The sequence below is a fragment of the Suricata suricatta genome, chromosome 8 (assembly GCF_006229205.1).
Source record: "Suricata suricatta isolate VVHF042 chromosome 8, meerkat_22Aug2017_6uvM2_HiC, whole genome shotgun sequence".
NCBI lineage: Eukaryota > Metazoa > Chordata > Mammalia > Carnivora > Herpestidae > Suricata > Suricata suricatta.
Genome location: NC_043707.1, coordinates 34,762,179 through 34,773,506, shown reverse-complemented (window position 1 = coordinate 34,773,506; position 11,328 = coordinate 34,762,179). Strand labels below are relative to the sequence as shown.

Below are 11,328 nucleotides of genomic sequence, written 5' to 3'. Positions count from 1 at the left end.
GGGGATGGAGAGAGCAGACGGGAGGAGGGGACGTAGTGAGGGCAGAAGGGAAGGAAGGAGCAGGTGGGAGGGGGGGCAGGAAAGTAGCGGGGGAGAGAGAGGGGAGGGACCAAGGGGGGAAGGCAGGGACTGGCAAGAGGGTGGGAGGGGCAAGGGAGCAGGGGTCGGGGGCTGGAGGGTGCAGGTGGAAGCCAGCTCCCTCCCCCAGCCTGCCATGCCCCACCTGCTCATCTTAGAAGGACGGACCTCAGGGCTCTGGCAGCATGTCAAAGGGCCATACCCGGAAGAAGAAACATGTAAAAACCAATCCAAAATGACATTCTAGCCTCCAGGCTTTTCCTCATCAGGGACAGAGCACAGGCTTTACCTCCCAACACCTGGCAGAGGTCAGAGCCCAAGGTGGCGGCCCTTTCCTCGTAGATTCACAGGGGCTCCAAGTGCCCCCACCAGATGAGGCCTGAGAGACCCAGGCCAGTGTCCCCTGGGCTGCAGCCTCCCAGGGGAGGTGGCGCCTACACCCCCAGCAGCTGGCCATCCCAGGGCCCAAAGCCAGCCTCTCTGGCTTCGCGGCGGAAGGCAGTGGTTTTCACATCCTGCACAGACCCTCCTGGGGGCTTTCAAGTACCGCACGTGGTCTGTGGCCTCCAGGTCTCCTGACTGGGTCCGGGGGCAGCCACCTGGGTATGGAAGGGTGAGGGCTGAGGAGCACTGGCTTGGAGGCTGTCAGGGATGAGGCGCCCAGCAGGAGGGACTTCGCACACGTGCAGACACCTGTGCAAGGATGGCCACTGGCCGGGCCACACGACCTCCGTGTTCACAGGATGAAGATGCCACAGGGGAAAAGCACCAGCCAAGTACGCACCCAGCATCGGATGGAAAAAGCAGACTGGAGTAGAACACATAAGGTGTGAGGCCATTTCTTTATACACTTACACAGCACATAAAACATCACCATAGGGTCCCCCCCCTCCCCGGGGTGGCCAGGTCAGTTGAGCGGCCAACTTCTGCTCAGGTTGTGATATTGCGATTCCTAAGACTGAGCCCCACAACCAGCTCTGTGCTGAACGCCTGGAGCCTGCTTGGGATTCTCTGTCCCTCTCTCTCTGCTCCCTACTTGCTCGCTCTCAAAATAAACTTTAAAAAAAAGCGAAGGGGGGGGGGCGCCTGGGTGGCTCTGCTGGTTAAGCATCCAACTTCAGCTCAGGTCATGATCTCTCAGTTTGTGGGTTGGAGCCCCGCATCAGGCTCTGTGCTGACAGCTCGGAGCCTGGAGCCTGCTTCAGATCCTGTGTCTCCCTCTCTCTCTCTCTGCCCCTCCCTCACTCAGGCTCTGTGTCTCTCTCTCAAAAATAAACATTAACCCCCCCCCCTAAAAAAAAGGCACACAGCCAATTCAAGAAACTGCTGTCTTATAGGTGGGGAGGGAAGGGGCCTGGGGATGTGTATAATATACTACAGCCAACAGAGCAGATATAACAGCCCAGAATGTATTTCTATATATAACTGTATACATATAAGGTTTTACTTTTATTTAAGAAAGCTCTAAGTCAATATGAATAAAAAACATCATGCCAATTCTGAGAAGAAGGTACCCAGCTGTCAGTTACATCATTCTTTTTTTTAATTTTTTTATGTTTTTATTTATTATCGAGACAGAGAGACACGGAGCATGAGTGGGGGAGGGGCAGAGAAGGAGACACAGAATCCAAAGCAGCTCTAGGCTCCGAGCTGTCAGCACAGAGCCTGACACGGGGCTCAAACCCATGAACCGGGATATCATGACCTGAGCCAAAGTTGGCCACTTAGCCGACTGAGCCCCGCAGGTGCCCAGACAGCATTCTGTATACTTATAAACTGACTAACACCTGTTGTTGCCACCCCCCCAACGGGGTGCATGACCACGGGCGCAGCGTGGAGCTCCCGGGCTTGGCCCCGTCCTCATGAGGCCGCTGGCAGTGAAGCCCAGCACTGTCCCCAGTGAGAGGCCCCGCGGCGGGTTCGTGGCTCCCAGAGGGTTCACGAGGACAGTTGCCTGCCCCTGCTGTCATCTGGTTTTAGGGCAGCTGTGCCGTCATCACATCCAGGCATCCCAGCACCATGCGAAACCAGGTCAGATCTTGGAAGAAGGTTCTCACTTCTGGGGGGAGTATGACAGGTGGTATGCAGCTGGGCAGAGTCCTTGCTAACGTACCCCAGAAACCTTCAGTGGCCCGCTTGGCGTATGCCTGGTCTGCGCCGTGCGGGCGTTTTCAGGGGGCCCAGGCCCGAGTCAGCCGTGATGTGGCTGGGAAGCCGAGGCTGGCTGGGTCTGTGGCCTGACGGGGGGCAGCGGGGTCTCTGCCACAAGCAAGGCCACCCCAGCAGCCCTCCACCCCCAGTCGGCTTGGCAAGGAGTTTTAAGGAAACGGAAGAACAGGGTCCAAGCCTGTCACAGCACGGTACTCTCAGAGGAAGCTGTGCATCCCACAGAAGAGTGCCAGGCCTTGCCCATGGGTGAAGGAGATGCCCTCTGGGGCTGGTGGGCCACAGTATGCCCAGTGTCCCATCACACTCTCCCTGCGAGGGGCTGGACGTCTCTATATCCACACACATCCCTGCTACGTCACAACTGAGCGCAGTGGGGCCAGAGTTCTGGCCTGAGTTCGTACGTCTGAGGAACACCCAGAAATCTGTACTTTGTAGAAGCACCCAGAAGGTTCCGGCCCAAGGCAGGTAAGTATAGGAACTGCTGCCAGGGCACTACCCGTCCTCTGTCCCCAAAGACCTGTCCACAGAGACGCACCAGGCACTTGGTAAACTTCCCAGAGTACTTACCACCTTGATCTTTCTAATTCTTTTCTCCAGGTAAGTGTTTGTTGGCTCCTACACAGGTGGCAGATATGGGCTCCCCATTCCACCCTTACGTATCTGCCCTGGTGACAAAGCAGAAACACAGCCCCAGAAGTGGAAGCAGGGGTCTGGGTAGCCAGAGCCTGGGGAGGCCTTCTGTACTTCCACCAGACACACGCAGGGACCCGCTGCCCTGCACCCACCCCCAGGACCAGCTGCCTTGCATCCACCCCCAGGACACACGAGGGACCCCATGCCCTGTGCCCGCCCCCAGGACCACATGCCCTGCGCCAACCCCCGGGTCACACTTGGGAACACCTGCCCTGCGCCTACCCCTGGGTCACATGCAGGAACCATGGTGCCACCCAACACTTGTTAATTCAAACAGGCACCAGACCCAGAAGCAAAATGGTTACTTTCCTCATTTTAGGAGGATAATTCAACACGAGGACAATCTGAAATGAGAAGAATCGCAAGTCAATCACAAGCCCTGATTGGACACACAGAGTCCACTGTGCGTCTCCTGAACCGTTTGCTCTGACACAGAACCTGGGAAGGGGCTCCTAACCTGCAGAAGGTATGGCCGTGATTGCGACAGGGAGGAACAGGTATCAGGTTCACAATGGATGAGGTTCAAGAACGAGCTCCGAGCATCCCTTTCCCAGGCCTGCTGGCTCCAGCCAGCTCCCTCACCTGTCCGCAAGTAAACCCACGAGCAGGGGGCTCTGCGGGGCCAGAAGCCATGGTTCCCTTATCCGCCAAATCAGACATTCCTGGGTGAGGCAGCTATCTGGGCCGGGGAGGAAGGGGTGGGGGGTGACACCCTGGGCCACGAAGCTTCTTTAGACACAGCAAAATAAATTTTGAAAACAGCTTGTTGTCACTGGAGCTCCGGTCATGAGCTCGATGCTGGCACTGGGACAGCACTGGAAAGAAAAACACGGCTCTTTCCTGAACGTCACTAAGTTTAGGACAATGAAGTTAACCTGTAGCTTTTTACCTCGGAATCCTGTTTGCTCTTCCCTCCGGGACTCTGAGTGTTTTAAACAACATGTACAGTTTGGAAAAATCTGTGCTGCCTATACCTGCTGTGAGGGCTGGTGGTCTCTCAGATGCACTTATGACTGACGACTGATGCGGCAACGGAATGGTCCTACAGAAGGGAATTTTATTAGAAGTGGGGGAACTCGTCTATTTTTAAGTGATCCCCAGTAACAGCTGGGGATACACTGCTAAATACACTCTCTAGTAGCTGTTACCAATGCAGAGGGACACCTCCCTGACCAAGTCCTTTTTAACTAGAATGCCCTCATCTACTTTAGTGAGGACACAGAATGGAGTGTTCTAAGTTACCAAGCAATCCTTTAAGTTACTCTCAAGTTTTTTGTACTCAAAATACACAAAAAAGAAGTACTTATGGATAATTTGGTCAATACCTATCTACTGCCTGGCCAGCCTTACTCTGGGCATTTTCCATTTAATTCCACTTCCTTTTCACATCAAAACCTATAAAGGGACTGCAGGTGGGTGAGAACAGGTTAGCCTAGCTTTTCAGGACCAGTCTGACTGCTGGCAAAGAAAATTCTAAACCAAATCTATATCGAGCACAACCCCCTTAGGAATAAGCAGGGGATGCTTGCTATGACCACTTCGTTCAACTTCACCCTGGAGGTCCTGGCCAGTACAATTAAGGTGAGAAAAACAAATGAAAGGTCTGAGAATTGAAAAGAAAGAAATAAGATTATAATTATTTTTCAGACAATGTGACTTGTGTTCTTAGAAATTGCAAAAGAGGGGTGTGTCTGGGCAGCTTGGTTAAGCATCTGACTTCGGCTCAGATCATGATCTCATGGCGTGTGGGTTCGAGCCCCACGTCAGGCTCTGTGCTGACAGCTCAGAGCCTGAAGCCTGCTTCCGATTCTGTATCTCCCTCTCTCTGCCCCTCCCCTGCTCATACTCTGTCTCTCCTCTTTCTCAAAAATAAACATTAAATAAATAAATAAATAAATAAATAAATAAAAGACATCGCAAAACAATCTATGGACAAACAATTAGAAATAACAAGTGTTGGGGCACCTGGGTGGCTCAGTTGGTTAAGCCTCCGACTTTGGCTCAGGTCATGATCTCACATTCTTGGGTTCGAGCCCTGCATCAGGCTCTGTGCTGACAGCTCAGAACCTGGAGCCTATTTCCGATTCTGGTCTCCCTCTCTCTCTGCCCCTCCCCACTCATGTTCTGTCTCTCTCTGTCTCAAAAATAAATAAAAAACATTTTTTAAATTAAAAAAAAAAAGAATTAACAAGTGAATTTAGCAAGGTGGCTAGACATGGCCAGTGTGCACGTTCACGACTTTCATGTGGGAGAAACAGTGAGAAAAGGGTATGTAAAAAATAATGGCACCATGTATAACTGTGCCAAGAAACATGAAACATCTTAGGACTGAGTCTACCAAAGACGTGCAGGACCACAACCCTGAGAATTCCACAATGCTGTTGATAGAAATTAAAGACCTAATGAACAGAAGGATATACCAAGTTGATGGACTGTAAAGGTATCCATGCTCTCCAAACTGATGTATAAACTCAGTGCGGTCCCACATTGGGAAGGCCTCAGCAGGTGTGTGTGTGTGTGTGTGTGTGTGTGTGTGTGTGTGTGTGTATGTGTGCATGCATGTGCGTGTATTGCGTGTGTGCACACAAACTGATAAGCGTATATGGCAACACAAAGGGTGTAAGGTAACCCTGAAGATCAACAACGAAGCCAGAAGACTCGAACTAGCAGGTAACAGCCTATTCCGAGCTGCAGTAACTGTGAGGACGTGGCCCTGACAGAAGGACCAGTAGACCATCGGAACAGAAATGAGTCCTGAATGGACTCTCACATACACAGAAAGGATGGTCTTCTTAATAAATGATACTGGATCAAATACATCTGCATATGGAACAAATGAATCATGACCAATACCTCACACCATCCACAAAAATTAACTCCAGATGGATTATAGATCTAGCCGTGGAGATAAAGCACGTGGAGAAGAAAACACAGGAACAGTGCTTCATGGCCTTGGGCACACAAAGATTTCTTTCATGGGGGGAAGGCACCACTCACAAAGGGAAGACCGCCCACAGATGCTTCTGGGTGTGCTGCAGGGGTTACAGACCAAACCTGCCAAGTGCAGCTCTTCAAGCGTGATGCTTGCATTGGTCAGAGAACAAGAAAGTGTCCAGAGGGGCCCTTAAATAATTGGACTCTTGGACATACACTATCAACCTAAAAATCAGATCTGAAATTCAACTGTGTGGTCTGCTGAGTAATAGTGAAAACTGAATTCACAGCCTCAGTAAGTTCCCTACGTCAAAGTTTGGGAAAACCTTCCCTGAAGGAGAAAGAGCAGGACCCTGAACCCTGGAACAGTAAAATCAGGATGGGCTCAAACAAAGCTGAGACACCTGAACCCTTGATCCAATCTGAGCCTTGCCTATCAAGAGAAGCGGCCTGTCCTCCGGTGTCTGAAAAGACCGGCCTTCCCTCGCTTACAGCCTACAAACCTCATCTGGGAGCCGCAGAGGATGCCTCCTTCCCTGAACCCCCATCCCTACCCTGGTTACCATACCTCCGTGTGCTACTGAGCCTGCAGGTGCCAAATTTTCGTGGCGACCAGAGCGAGAGGAAGATGGACAGCAAGTGTGAGCTGCGGCCATGCTGCTCTGGCCCTGGAGATCCAACACCACTGGGATAGTCTGTGCAACAGGCCTGGGGTCACCCTCAGTGGTCCAATGCACACCTTCTCCTTTCCTTTTGAAACAACTCCTGACCGGGGCACCTGGGTGGCTCAGTCGGTTAAACATCCAGCTTTGGCTTAGGTCATGATCTTACGGTTCAGGGTTCGAGCCCCACGTTGGGCTCTGTGCTGACCGTTCAGAGAGAGCCTGGAGCCTGATTCTGATTCTGTGTCTCCCTCTCTCTCTGCCCCTCCCCTGTTCATGCTCCCTCTCTGTCTCTCAAAAATAAATAAAAAACATAAAAGAAAAAAAAACATGAAACAACTCCTGACCCATAACTGGGGCCTGGTGGGAACTGGAGGCCTCCTAGACAGACATCACGGGACCATGCAGCCTGAGTGCCCGTCACCAACGGGTGTGGTTTCTGCCTCCCTGACCGGCACAGTAATTGTATTACGAACTTCTCTTCGAGACGTGTAAAGGCAAATTGCAGAACAGGAGGAGATATTTGGGGTACATCTCTCAGAAAAAGGGCCCCTTTCCAAAATCACTAAGAGCAAGGCAGATGAAACACCAGAAAGGTATGCAAGAGCTTTGAACAGATACTGCAAAGAATATCCCAAATGGTCTTTCAAATTATGAGAGTGTGATGAACCTCATTCATCATCACATACACAAACTAAACCCACAACACAATGCTGCTACACAACCATGACAGCAGCTGCAGTGAGACAGGATGGCAGCACCAAGTGTGAGAGTGAAAATGGAAGCCAGGACTCTTACACACTGCCGCTGGCAGTGTCCCCAGGCACACACACCCAGGGGACAAACGGTTAGCAGGTCTCCCACAAGGGCACATACGCACCCTCCCTGGCCCACCAACTCTACCCCTATGAGTGTGCTGGATAGAAACGCACGTGTCACCACACGACAGGCCCAAGAGCATTCACAGCGGCCTGATTCCTACTGAGCCCAAACTGGAGCTGACCCAAGCTTCCATCAACGACACAATGGTGACACAAACTGCGGTGGATTCACAGGAATACGCGATAGTGTATGGCAACAATAATGAATGAACTCTCCCATAAGCAACAAAATAAAGGAGTCTTTCAAAGACGACATTAAGAAGGGAAAAAAAGCCCAAGCACACAAAGGTATATATGATATGGTTCCATCTACAGGAAACACAAGAAGAGGCAAAACCGGACATCGGTGTTAGAAGTAGAGACAGCTGGGTCAGGACTAACGGTGGGGAGGGACAATGAGGGGGCCCTGCTAGAGTCCCAGGGACACCCCGTCCCCTGACCTGGGTGCCCGGTGCACAGTGCACTCACTTTCTGAAAATTCACTGAGCTGCACACGTAGGATGTGTGCACGTTTCTCTGTGTGCTCCACTTCAATGCCAAGTGTCTTTCCAAGGGAAGGAGCTCAGATGATGAGATTAACATACACCAAATACACAACTACACTTGTCCTGTATAAAAAGTAAAACACATCTGGACATATGTGAAGAGAACAAATTATAAGTGGGAACACCAGATTTGAAAAAGAACCAACTAGAACTTCTAGAAATGAACAACGCAGTAGCAAAAACTATCACCTCCATGTAATGTATCACACACAACAGGAAGGAGAACTGATGAACTACAAGACCAGTCAAAAAGGGCTAAGAGACAGAGTGAGAAGGTCTGACAGGTTTAAAGACCTTCAGGAAGAAAGGACTAAGAATGGCACAAAGGCAATATTTGACAAGAAAAGAGCAGAGGACTTCCTAGGACCGACTGAGGAATCCAGTTCAGAGATTCATGAAGTCCTATCAAAGAAAGACAGACCTCACAAGAAAACAGGGAAGTCTCCAACAAGACACTGGCAAACCAAATCCAGCCACATATAAAAAGGAGGATCCGTCACGACCACGTGGGATTCATCCCAGGAACTCCAGGTTGATGTCACATCCAGTTCGCCATCACTGTAGTACAGCAAGTCTGCAGAATCAGAGACCAAACCACACGAACATCTCAGCAGACACAGCAGAGCGCCCAGGACACCTGCAAGAGCTGAGGGAGGGTCTCAGGGAGTCCTCCTCCCAAAGACGGACAATACTCCAGACAGGTGAAATGGACCATCACGCAGGAGCAAACACACAGGTGTATCACTCAGAGAACGAGAAGATAGGTGTTAGGTAGTCAGGATGGTGGCAACTTGCGAGGGACTCAGAGGGACAGCTGAATCAGTGTGACCTGGTTTGGGCGACTGTCCCTGTCCACCCCAGAAGAAAAGCAGGCGGAACGCACACGTGCTATGAGCTCGCTTTAGGGCCTCCCACTGAGCCTACAGCACTTGTGCCCCTTCCTGCACGCAGCCCCTCTCATTGGGGCCGTCACACACCCCTGCCACAACACACCGCCCTGCCTTTCTGGGGCACAGCTCAGCCAGCGGAGAGGCCTGCAGGAGACACTGGGAACACCAGGAACACGGTGCAGAAACCGCACTCAGGAACTGTCTACACCAGCCCAGTCTACACCAGCGGTTCCGAAAGCCGGATGCTTTGGAGACCAGTGGAGCCTGTGGACTCCTTCCTGGTCACTCACAGGCTGTCTGAGGTGGGCATGCGCCTCCCGCCTCCCACACCCGCCGCCCGCTGCTGCCAGCCCCGCAGCTTACACGTGTACCCCGTGCCATCTCCACGGCATACCCCCTCACCTCCACCCAAGGAGCTGCCGAAGGCTTCCTTCCTGCAAGTGACCCAGGGACCCAAATCAGAGGGGACACGCCAACGTCCTGGGCTCCCCAGCTTTCTCTCCACGTACCCAGGAAAACTTCCAAGGGAACACCGTCCCCCAGGGAACTCAGTCTATAGCAGCCTATTCCTTAAGCTGGGTCAGGGGTACACAGATAGCTCACTGCATCATTCTGTGTCTGCTTTTCATGTGCTTCAAGTATTTCAAAGTCAAGAAGAGGAAAGCAGGGACAGACAGGTACAGGATGAGAAATATAAACAGTTCATAAACATTCTAAATCCCATTCCACCTCACAAATATGACAGCAAACAAACTACAGTTCCTCTTTCATGTCAGCATTTTAAATGATGGCATCAGGTGATGGTTAGGATATGAAACTGGACATCCTTGGAACCTGCTGCTGGGGACGGAAAGTAGCAGCGATCTGCCCCCAGTTTTAAAAACAACTATCGAGGGGCACCTGGAGAGCTCAGTTGGTTAAGTGTCCAACTTCGCCTCAAGTCATGATCTCATGGTTGGTGGGTTCGAGCCCACATCAGGCTCTGTGCTGACAGCTCAGAGCCTGGAACCTGCTTCGGATTCAGTGTCTCCCTCCCTGTCCTTCCCCAGCTTGCACTCTATCTGTCTCTCTCAAAAATACATAAAACATTTAAAATTTTTAAAATAAATTTTAATAAAAAATAAAAATAAAAAGTTAGATATATGCCAACACTAATATTTGATACAGATATGTCAGTATCAATGTATCCATCCTTCCAGAAAAGAATGCCACTTTCAGGTTGCTGTCCTACAGAAATAGGAATCAAACATTTAGATACAAGTATATTTATATAAGCATGATTTATAAACCAAAAAATGGGAAATATTCTTAAAATCCAGTAGGGAAATTCCTAAGTATACTGCTTCATTGGCATTAAAAATTACGTTCGGGCACCTGGAAGGCTCAGTCGGGTAAGCACCTGACTTTGGCTGGTAGTTACGAGTTCAAACCCTGAATCGGGCTCTGTGCTGACAGCTCTGGGCCTGGAGCCTGCTTTGGATTCTATGTCTCCCTCTCTCTGCTCCTCCCCCACTAGTGCTCAGTCTCCCTTTCTCTCTCTCTCTCATAAATAAATAAAAACATTTTTAAAAATTAAGTTCAGGGGCACCTGAGTGGCTCAGTCAGTTAAGCGTTGGACTTCGGCTCAGGTCATGATCTCACGGTTTGTGGGTTCGAGCCCCGTGTCGGGCTCTGTGCTGACAGCTCAGAGCCTGGAGCCTGCTTTGGATTCTGTGTCTCCCTCTCTCTCTCTCTCTCTCTCTGCCCCTCCCCCATTCATGCTCTGTTTCTGTCTCAATAATAAATAAACGTTAAAAAATTTTTAAAACAAAAAATTATGTTCATAGGGATGCCTGGGTGGCTTAGTTGGTTAAGTGTCCAACTCCTGGTTTGGGCTCAGGTCATGATCTCATGGTTCATGGGTTCAAGCCCGGAGTTTGGCTCTGCACTGACAATGTGGAGCCTGCTTGGGATTCTTTCTGTGGCCCTCCCCCACTCATTCATGTGTATTCCCTCTCTCTCTTTCAAAAACACAAACATTTAGGGCTAGTATCTAAAATATACAAGGAACTCACCAAACTTCACACCCACAAAACAAATAACCCAGTGAAGAAATGGGCAGAAGATATGAACAGACACTTCTCCAAAGAGGACATCCAGATGGCCAACAGGCACATGAAACGATGCTCAACATCACTCATCATCAGGGAAACACAAATCAAAACCACATTGAGATACCACCTCACACCAGTCAGAGTGGCTAAAATGAACAAATCAAGAGACTATAGATGCTGGCGAGGGTGTGGAGAGACGGGCACCCTTCTACACTGTTGGTGGCAATGTAAACTGGTGCAGCTGCTCTGGAAAACAGTGTGGAGGTTCCTCAAAAAACTATCCATAGAACTCCCTTATGACCCTGCAATAGCGCTGCTGGGGATTTACCCAAGAGATACAGAAATGCTGAGGCATAGGAGCACATGTACCCCAATGTTCATAG

The 11,328-nt window shown here is 50.5% G+C and overlaps 1 protein-coding gene across 4 annotated transcripts in view; it reads right to left on the bottom strand.

The window, feature by feature from the left end:
• RADIL (Rap associating with DIL domain) overlaps positions 1-11,328 on the bottom strand; it is a 61,971-nt gene that overhangs the window by 24,323 nt on the left and 26,320 nt on the right. The gene's annotated exons all lie outside the window — the stretch shown is intronic.